The 10,768-nt window shown below is 44.2% G+C and overlaps 1 long non-coding RNA gene across 1 annotated transcript in view; it reads left to right on the forward strand.

Moving 5' to 3' along the window:
* Positions 1-10,768, forward strand: part of LOC129203661 (uncharacterized) — a 98,477-nt gene that overhangs the window by 8,865 nt on the left and 78,844 nt on the right. The window lies entirely within an intron of this gene.

Consider the following 10,768-nt stretch of genomic DNA (forward strand, 5'->3'; position numbering starts at 1 on the left):
TGTCTGGCCATTTACTGTTTTCCAGTGGCCAACCAAGGACCATGGCCCTTCTCAGGAAGACAAGTCTGTGCTGAATTTCCCGCCCCCCCTCCCCGTTGCACATCACAGAGGCAAAGACCAAGGATTTGTAGGCTTTGTTTTAAGAAATAAAATATACTTCTTTTGCCACTGAGGTCATAGCTTCCTCCTCTCAAAAAAGAAACCTTTTCTTTATGTAAGCTGGGTTGCTAAGCGTAGGTCATGCTAACATTGTGTGATTTCAACATAAGCAGTGTGCTGGGAGGGGGAGAGAGCAGGAGGCGAATTCTGTCTTCGCTCTCTCTGGGCGAGCATCCAGTCTAGATTTATAGCAGACCAAGGACAGTCCAAAAGCACAATACGGGTGGCCTGTGAACTGAAGTGTGCTGAAATTCAGTGTTCAGGAACTAACTTTCATATTAATGCTGCATGACTGGACTCTCTCTACGTATCAGCAATTTAACGTGCTGTGGTTCAGGGTGGTGAGTCTCCAGAGTCGAGGTGGCAATGAAAACGATCTCCGCTTCATGGGTCAAATGCCACCCTGAAAGTTGTTGTGAAGTTCAGGGGAAAAGAAGGAATTATCTCCTTTCTGGTCGGGTAAAGTAGTCGCTTTAGACTGGTACAGCACCGGCCTCCAGACCAGAAGGTATAGCACCGGCCTCTAGACCAGAAGGTCCCCAGCTGGAATCTCATCACCGCCACTGTTTCTAGATTAAATTCTAAATTGTGTACTGTCATTTGGAGGCCTTCTGTGCAGGGTCTCACTGAGTCACCAGTTATTAGGAATGCCTCCTATTATCGTAGCCTTAAAAGCTATTTGAACAGAAGCCTAATGTGACTGTGATTTCCAAGGACCATTTGCTGTTATTGCAGCTCTGCTTTGCTGTGAGTGAGAGAAACAAACCAAAGTTGCTTTCAGATCACATGAAAGGGAGGGACAGGGAAGCAGTGGAGCTGGAGTGACATTCAGCTGCCAAGAAATGTAAATTCACCAAAAATAAACAATCTTTTTATTAACTAGAGCGGGGTCATTTCTACTGCAAGAAAGCAAACAGGTTAATTTTCTTCAAGCAGATACATTTTCAGGATTTTGTAATTCTTCTCATTTTTCTAAGTAGCTGCAAAACATAGCTGCTGCAGAAGTATGCAGAGCCTATACGCTGCCCTACCCCATGGTCCAGAGGGGTTTCCTCCTCTGTAGAAGAGGAGGACATAGCCAAAAGGCGAGTGTCTGCTCTCTGTGAGAGGAAGGCAGTAACATGTGTGCACAAAATGGGAAACTACAAACGTAAATATTATTGTGAAGGCACGCAGATACACGTGAGAAGTCCATATAATGTGAGAGAGTTTGGACTCTGAATGATACAGTTTAGAGGCTGGAGTTCAGAGCAGTCTTGATTCTGCTTTCTTGCTGACTGTTTATCAGACTTCTTAGTCCTAAGTTGCCTCCATAAAATGAAGGTGGAATTTTGCCCTAAGAAGGGCTGATTAAGATACTAGGAAAATAGGTCTTTCTTAAAGAATTTTAGAAGTTCATGTGCTGTGAACAGCTTGCTCCTGCTTAGGAGGACTGATGCGAAATGGCATTGGTCCACTACAGCTAGTGGTGCTAGGTTCAACACTGGTTGAATATATGGCCAAATATTTGTATTAGTCCTGGTAATACAGTTGTATACACAATTCAGCCCTGGCTCTCCCTTATCTAGCCTAGTGCTGGGGTGTTTGGCAAGGATGAAGGGCTACATCAGAGACTCTATTTAGAGCATGAGGTGCCAGACATCATCTTCATATCAGATGGTCTGCAGCCAGCCACGCTCGCAAAGAAGGACAGACGGCTGGCGAGGGAGAAGACAACTGAAAGCTGGGACCATTAGAGGAAGGCAGAGGTGCTGCCAGCTATTTGCTTTCCCTGTTCCCAGCTGGATATATCCCATTTAAGATGCTGCTGTACTGTCTCTAGCAAAAAGATTAGTAAATTGGGAAGGGAGCACAACTAGCTGTGGGGCAAATAATAGGTGGCCAGGCAGAAGAGAGAGCAAATGTGTTTATGCATCCATGTTATGTGTCCAAGCACTCACAGCACTTCAGCATGGCACAGGCTGAAGCATGGGGATGCTTTCATGGCTGGCTTACTGTACGTGGAAATCTGTGAAATTTAGGGCTGAAGTTTCAAAGATTTCAAAGTGGCCAAAATCCAACCTACTGCAGCAGAGGTCACAGCCTCTGGCCAGCGCAAGGTGCAGAAAGGCCATTCCTGCCATGATTGTCTCCTGGGATCTAAGAGCAGCAACTGATCCAATTCTGTTGAGAATTAGCAAGCTAGCCTGGAAAAAATCAATCCTGCATGTACGATGGAGCCACCTAGGCACCAGCTGCCTGTGTGTTTTAAACCACCTAGAGGCATTGCTTTTACCTAACTGAGATCGAGCCTCGAACAACTTGCTCCAACCCACACAAAGAGCTGGATCTCATGGCTTGGGGGTGCAGGTGGGGTGGTTGTCCCCATATTGATGGTGAGGCAGACCTACCAGACTTAACAGTCTGTGTCCATGGTCAGGGCCAGCGCGCTAGTGGAAGTGGTGACAAGCTGGAATACTTCTGGGGCAACCGCTTTCCTCCTGGAGAAAGGTAAGGCCACTGGTAATGCCCCTCAGGGGTTGCTGGTAAAAGAAGAAGTTCTCTACCTACATGCTGTGACTAAATCTGTGATTAAAGGTAATGAGTGTCTCACCCTGAAATTCTTAAAATAAGTTGGCTCAGCAAACCATTCAAAGGTGCCTACTGGCATTACCAAAAACGTCTGAGGGCCCAGTTCAGGAGGATCTGAATATGGGCACTTTTGGTGATGGCTGCCTGTATCATTCTGCTGTATCTTTAGGTGTGTAAACAGTTTGATGTGTTGCCATGTTTAGAGTGTGTTAAAGGTGTGACTTGAACAGCCTATCACCCTTTCTGAGGGGTTTCATCATTCAATTTTGCATCATTGCTGCAGCTTTCTTCGTCCTTTTACAAGATTGTGAGGTACTACCTCCTGCCACCGTATACTTATGTGGGTCTCAGCACAGCTGGTTCAGACTGAAGTCATCCCAAAATAAAATGCAAGTAGTAAACAGGAATAAGTGCATGAGATAGGTATGCAATGACAAAAGTGAGATGCTTGCAGCTGGGCAAATTGTGTATCAGAGGTCTTTAGATTTGAAATGCCATTTATTTTTGACTGTTTGTCTCAGTGCAGTGACTTTGTTGATGTTTTCATAACAGAAAGTTCCAGCTTTAGTTATAGAAACATAATCTCAGTAGAGAATGAAAAAGAATTAAAATGATCAAAAAGCAAAAGAAAATTTGTTGATTTTTCTTCATGATTCTGACTTTTTTGATTTTGACTTTTATCTTTACTGAAGTCAGGAGCATTTATTAATTCTCAATTATATAGAATTATACTGAAAATTGAAAGCAGGAGAGGGACTTTTTGCAAGGACATGAATGGGTTTAAGCTGAAGGAGGGCAGATTTAGATTAGATATTAGGAAGAAATTCTTTGCTGTGAGGGCAGTGAGGCACTGCAACAGGTTGCCCAGAGAAGCTGTGGATGCCCCCTCCCTGGAAGTGTTCAAGGCCAGGTTGGAAGGAGCTTTGGGCAACCTGGTCTAGTGGAGGGTGTCCCTGCCCATGACAGGGGGGTTGGAACTAGATGATCTTTGAGGTCCCTTCCAACCCAAACCATTGCATGACTCTATATGCCAGGTGTTGCGTTTGGCCTTTGACATCAGCCTATGCAACCGTCACTGACTTCACCTGAAGCTGTGCGAAAGTGCTGCACTGTGTCATATTTTCCTTCCCCAGGATTGAAGTTGTTTGAATTGCTGTGTGTGTGATCCTTCTCCTACCTAATAACATGCAGTGGTTGCACTTTGTCTTTTGTCAGTGTGGAGTTTTCGTTTAGACAGTTATAGCTGTGAGCTGCTGTTGAGCTCTGATGGTGTTTTTTTCACTAGTCCCGTAAAAATCTGTTGCCATTGCTAGAAAGGACACATCTGGGAGTGCAAAGCACTCAGGCTTTAAGCTCTGATCTGCATTTGAGGTGCTTGCTATGTCCTGCTTCTCTGACCCCAGCTCAGGAAACCCTACCAACCTGCTGCCTGTAGGAACGGGCTGAAGGAGCCGATGGCACGCTCCGCACCAGGCTGCTCCTGCTACGTTCCATCTGCCTCGCTTAGCTGGAGCGTTTATTGTCGAAAGCCCTCCTGACAGTAATCATTCCAGCTGTAATGAAACATCCACAGAGATTAATATGGTATTTGTTACCAAAATGTCTCCCAAAACCACAGTACTGACTTCTGTGTCCTAATTGTCCCGCATCTGTTTCCAGCTTCAGATTATTACCTCTTAGGTAGAGGGGCTGATGTAACCAAACCGTCTCTTGGTGTCCGTTGCTTACTAATGTGGCTTCTGCATTGTTCATGAGCTAAGGAAATAGCACGGTGCTATAAGGATCCTAGGAAACTCAGGACAATCTGGGTTCTTTATATGAGTAGATGTCTTCAGGAGGCATTTGAAATCCTTGTACTATCTCTTGATATAAAATCCTTTTCTTGAGAGCACTTATTTTATGGCTCACACTTTCTCCTCTCTGAATGTAAATACATGTACATACGTATGCATGTGTCTGTGTGTGTGCATGACATATATGAGAGATTTTTGTCCCTTAATAGGGAAAACATGAGTTGGTATGTGTTTTCATGAGCTTGTGTGTCCCATCCACAGTACCAGCTCTCACCCTAATGAGCTGAAGCTACATTAGCAAAATCCCAGGCAGATAAATTGACTTTAACCTTGGTTTGATGATCCTACTAAGACATTCAATTAATTCTATTTTGCTACAAGCTAATTTATGACTTTGTGTTTATTCCCCAAAAAATGTTGAATGTACAAATCAGTAGGAGACAAGGTAATGAATTATTCTACCTTCCTTCATGCTCTTGTCTTCACACTTCACTTCTATAAGAATGGAAGAGGAAATATGAAAGAAATGTCTTTTGATGTATGAAATGTGGGTATTTTCTCATACTGAGCTGTATCTAACTGGTGTAAACACATAATCAAGCCCTCTAGGAGATGCTAATTAGTGCAGTAAATGTTAGTTTATTAATTGCCATTACGTTTCTCTTTGTTTCACCAGTGAATGTGTCTTTTCAGGAGAACAGATTTGATATGGTGTGTCTGTAGAATTTGTTTGTGTTCATGGCAAATGAAGACAAGTAGCCTAGCAAAGCTGTGATGAATTAACAGCAGTCCGTGCGATCAACGTTTCTGTAACGGAGTCCACAAAGTGCATGGGCTTCTGTGTGATCTGAGAAGAAAAACAACACAAAACAAAAAGCCCCAGAGGATTTGATAACAATTTTCTGCTCCATCTCTCTACTTGGTGTGTTTTTAATGAGCTCTCCAAAAGCACAGGTAGTAAAACTTTCCCTTTTTGATGTGGCAGAATACACTGCCAAGACATACTGCAGGAGAGGTACTTCAAAGGCAAACAGCCAGCGAATACAATTACATTAGGTGAGGCTGCTGGGTATAATTGAGTTCCTCCCATCCTTGGAAAGTGATAGAAGACAGTCCCTTAACAATTCCCTCTTCCTGCTCCTCCAGCTTGTTATTACAAATCAATACTTTCCCTGTGATGCTCACATTTGTAAACTATACCATTATCACACGCTACGTCGCCTGAGTCGGGTACCGTGAGCCAAAATTATGCCTACTGGTAAAAAATAAGGGATGAAGTGAGTGCTCCCCCAGTACGCAGCAGCAGCATGGGCTGTGGAGAGGGCAGAAGAAGCATCCAGTGGTCTGCCAGCCTGGAAGCCATCCCTTCACCCCCATGGAGGCTGCCAATAATTGCTGGAAATGTTCGCGCAGGGAGGTGCCAGTGCTTCTGGGAAGCAGCGGAGCGGGTTGTGCGTGTCGGAGCAGCTCAGTGTCCCAGGAGGACCAAGGTGGGAAGCGACTTTTCTGGGGGCGGATCTCTAGAGTATGGTTTGACCAAGCTCTCAGGACCTACTTTTAGACTTGGTATGGGGAGAAAAGCTTTGCATGGGGCGGGGAGGAGGTTGTTTCCTTCTGTGTGGAATGTGAACTTTTGGTGTGTTTTCATGGACTTTGGTTAGAACACACTAAAACTCAGCTGTCTCTTCATATTCCTTCCCCTGTAGAATCAGCTCTACAAAGTCTTACAATATGAAACAACGAATACCTTTCGCCCAGACATTTGAAAATACTTTGTCATTGTTTTCGTCAATTATTTGCCTAGACAGGCATTAGCAGGCCACTGAAAACCTGAGACTGGAATGCTCGTTTGATCTTTATCCTTGAGAGCAAGGTTGCTTTGTGATGTCTTTGAATAGTTGGAGTCCCTAATCCTGTTCAGGGCAGCTTCCAGTTTATATTCTTATATAAATAACGACTATCCCATATCACAAACTTCTAACTTGGACTTCTCTGGATGTCTGTTCAAGAAGCAGGATCCTTCTTGCCTCTTTCCACTAGGGCACACATCTTGCCTCTGCGCTTCATTTACTGCAGACGTCAAAGGCGGGCATGGCTGACTCTTCTGGGACTCTGCATGGCAACAGTGGGTGTTGCTGCTGCAGGTCTTAATTAGCATTAAGTCATTGATTTATTTTCTGGTGATAAATAATCATAACTAGTATATAAATATGTAGTTCTGCTCTGATTGGAGCACTGAATTAGAAGGTTCTGTCCAAATGTTTGCACGATGAATGAAAAGAAAAAAATATATTGGAGCGCCTTTCATTTTCCAGATTGCGAAGATTTTAAAAAAATTGCAAATGTTGTGTTTAGTGTATTGCTTCAGCACAGCTTGTGCAAAATTCTACCTTATTAGTGAGGGGGCTTTTTGCTGTACTCCGGTAGCAGGAGCATGATGGAGGATGGACCTAGCTTAGAAATTTGCTAGAAATCTGGAGACAGAAACTGGCGTGTCCTCCGAGACACGCTCCATATATGCAGAATCTATCTGAATAAATGAACCCCTTACTTAACTGGGAACGTACTGTATATTCCATCTGCAGACTGAATGATTGCTCCATTTCAAGCCTCCTGACTCCCATGGAGCCATCTGGTACGCGCTAGTTTGTACGAATAGGTGAGGATTCCTGCTAACACAACAGCCTTCAACTAGGCAGAGTGCTGATATTTAGCACTCTGCTTCACATCTGCGCACAAAGCCGTAACAAAAACCCCAACACTTTCCGTGTTTAATATTTAAATGAACCTTCCTTTTTTTCCTGGAAAGCCAGTTGGGACAGGAACAATTAATGCAATTACATCAGAAAATGGGTTGAGCTATTAATACATCCAACTAAGCAGAGATTTCATGTTATGTGGCATTGTGAATTTTTTTCACCCATTGCTTGCTTAGGGCTGAGCGGGGAGGAGGGTAGAAGAGGGGGAGAAGGTATGTGTCATATAGATATTTTTATATCATTTTGAGATATCATCAGAAAATTAAGCTAATGGATAAAATTCATGTCTGTAAGCAGCAGCGGGCTGGTCATACGACTTATCAATAGGTATGTAAAGGGTGTCATTTTTGGCTGCCCTGCTATGTCCGAGATGTCCATATGGGACTGGCAGTCTGTGGCACAGCACCACACAGAAGATAGGGGAGAAAGGGCAGTGGGCTAAAAACCAAAGGCTGCCTATGTACTCACACTGTTTTATTCTCTGGCACCCAGATCCAAGATATATTTAAGACACCTAACACATAGCCAGAGACACCTGTGTGCTCCCTAGCAATTTAAAAAGAATATAGTGACATTAGATCCCCCTTTCCCCCCCAGACATGGTGCAGGAGCCTGGAGGGGAAGGAGGTCAGGAGGACCTTCCCGCTGCTGCGTGGGACGTGCTGCTGCCCTGGGCTGAACAGTGGTGGCCCTTGTGCCTCTGGAGCTTGTAGGGAGCTCTTGGCTCAGAAAAGTCCCACTAGGTCTTGCTCTCCTGAGATGTTTTGCAGAGTATAGGTTACTTAAGACTTTTGCTTGGTCCAGGATGAGACTTGCATCTGTAGCAGACACCTGTCTGGTTTTGGTTTGACCAAATTTATTTATGTATGTAGCTATTGGAAATAACGTTGGATCTTTCCAACAAAACTATCTTTTTTTTCAGCCATTAAAGCTAGCTCTAGCTTCTGATGCTTCCTGATGGGAGTCAGTGAATGGTGCAGAGACTTGTGTTTTCTCATAATGTGGTATGTGGTTTACCAGTGCAGGTTTTGGTCTGTGTAGATTCTTGCGATTCACCATCAGTGCAATCTCACTTTGTTTTAGTAATGTTGCCCCTCAGACATGGGATCGCTTACAAACCGGGATCTGTGCTCACATGTCTATTACAAAATACAGCCTGCTAAAAACAGCTGTAAGGAGCTCCCTTTGTCTGGTTGGGGTTCTTCACTTAAGTGCTTGTGGTGCCTGATTAAATTAGTAATCAGAGTCATGCTATTTTGTGACTCTGAGAGCCTTGATTGTGGATTATATTTACACACTGCAATTTCTTTCTAAATGGAGCTCTTTGTATTCAAGGACTTTAGGAGTCTTTCAGCCTGTGATAAAATCCAGTTTGCTACATAGGCTAGGTCTTGCAGTGGTGCCAAGCTCTTGGTCAGGCATGCTGTGTAAAGCAGTTTTTCATTTGCACAATAAATACGGCTATGTAAAAGTTCATGTGTGGTGCAGTGGTTTTGCTGACCCTTTACACTGAAAAACTGCACAATGGCAGACTGTCAGATGCATTGAATGCCTTCATGTTGTGTTGCCTCGGAACGACGGTTTCCTTTCTTGTTAAAACAGAGGTTGGCTTGAACCAAAGCCACATAAATGGCAACAACAAACTTTGTGGTATTTAAAACGCCTGCATGGATCCCAACGCTGTGGCCTGTTCCTGGTCAAAACAATAGGGCTGGAAAGCCAGCCAACCCTTATAACATATTTTGTTGTGTTTAAAACCCACGTTGTGTGCTAAGCCAGTGGCTCTGTCCCATGCGCGTAGGTAGCAGAGGTAGGCAGGAGACCTGACTCCTCTGCTGATTTTGAGACTCCAGAGCCCTTCAGATAAGCCCTATGGGGGAACCCTTTTGGTGGGGAAGCCCCTGTTTAAAGTTTCTCCTTGTCCTATTCAGAACAGGGACAGGAGTCCTGATCTGCATCAGCGCAGCTGCATTCGCTTGCAAAAGGGTGCAGGGAAAATGAGAAAGACTTGGCCCACCATGATGAGGTGCTCCAAAATGGGGGAAACCTTGGGCCAGTCTGTGCTCAGAATCAGCTCAGCCCCTTTAGCCCCTTAGGGATTTCCCTGCCCTTGGCCAGAAGATTCACCCTGGCTTGCAGGAAACTTTCCCAGGGAGGGTTTTTCTTGTTTGCTTGCTTGCTTTGCTTTTTTGTTTCTGCTGGAAACTGATGGGTTCTTATGAAATAAACCTTACTACTTTCTCTGGTGACATTTGATTCGAGCTCTCTGAAAAATTTCTGACCAGCTTTAGTAGATACTTTAGTGGGTACAATTTATTTGAATATCTTACATTGATACTAACATGAAAGTCCTGTTTATAAATGTATTAGTGAGATTTAAAACACGTAATTCTATTCCTTTCTTTGCTTTCCTCCTGCAGCAGCACTTCAAATCTCTGTGCCTCAATTTCCCTTCCACCCATTACTTACCTTCTCCATAAAAATTCTTTGGAACTAGATTTTTGTTACTTCCTTGTGCAAGAAAATGGAACTCTGATCTCACTTGGGTCTTTGTATGTTGTAATGTAAATAATATTCAATTAATGGAGTACCTTTAATGATTATTTTTAGGTATCCTACCAGCTACAGTAGCCATTGAGCCTATTAGGATGGTGAAGCCTTTGGATGAATTAACAGACCAGATGAACAGATACAACTCACACACTTATAATGAAATTAATTCTTTCCAGAAAATGATTGTACCATCTTGCAGATTGTTGGAATGATGCTGCCTACTGGCATTTTCCTTCTGCCACAGATAGCTACAAACCACTCCCCAGTGAACTGAAGAGTCCTACAGGATAGCAAACGGATCAGGAATGTCCCCGGAGTGAACCCTCTTTGAGTTCAGGGGGTTCTGTTCAAACAGCTGGAACTGTGTTTGCCTCTTGTATTTTCTCTTCCAGCCTAGATGCAGCTACGAGCTTTTTGAAGCAACCTGCCAGGAAAAAAAAGTCTGAACTGGTGGGAAAAAACCAAACCACCCTTGCATAATAGCAGTTATACTCACTGTAACATCATGCCTCTAATGATGCTCCTATCCCCGTCCCTGGCCAACAGCAGATGCTTGGTGAAGAGCGTAAGAAGGGTGACATGAGTGTGGTGATACATGTCCAAACACCCTCCTGTGGCTCCGTGGCTCTTGACCGTGGCTGGTCACGGCTCAAGCTAGTGCAGGGACCTGCCAGCGCGGAGGCAGCCATCAGTGGGATGTGTACTTCCAGAGCCAAGCCTGAGGGGAAGGCAAGGAGGCACATGCAAACATGGAGAAGGGGTGTCCCTGGGCACACTGGAGCTTGCCTGGGGCGTTATTTAACAGCCAGCTCCATCTAATTGCAACGTGCTGTCTCCAGTACAGTCCTGCCTGATCACACTCAAACCATCCTTCTTTCTTCAATAGCTATTTAAATACACTGGTTATCCTATCTGGTCTTGCTACTGGTTGTT

The sequence above is a fragment of the Grus americana genome, chromosome 2 (genome assembly GCF_028858705.1).
Source record: "Grus americana isolate bGruAme1 chromosome 2, bGruAme1.mat, whole genome shotgun sequence".
NCBI classification, from domain to species: Eukaryota; Metazoa; Chordata; class Aves; order Gruiformes; family Gruidae; genus Grus; species Grus americana.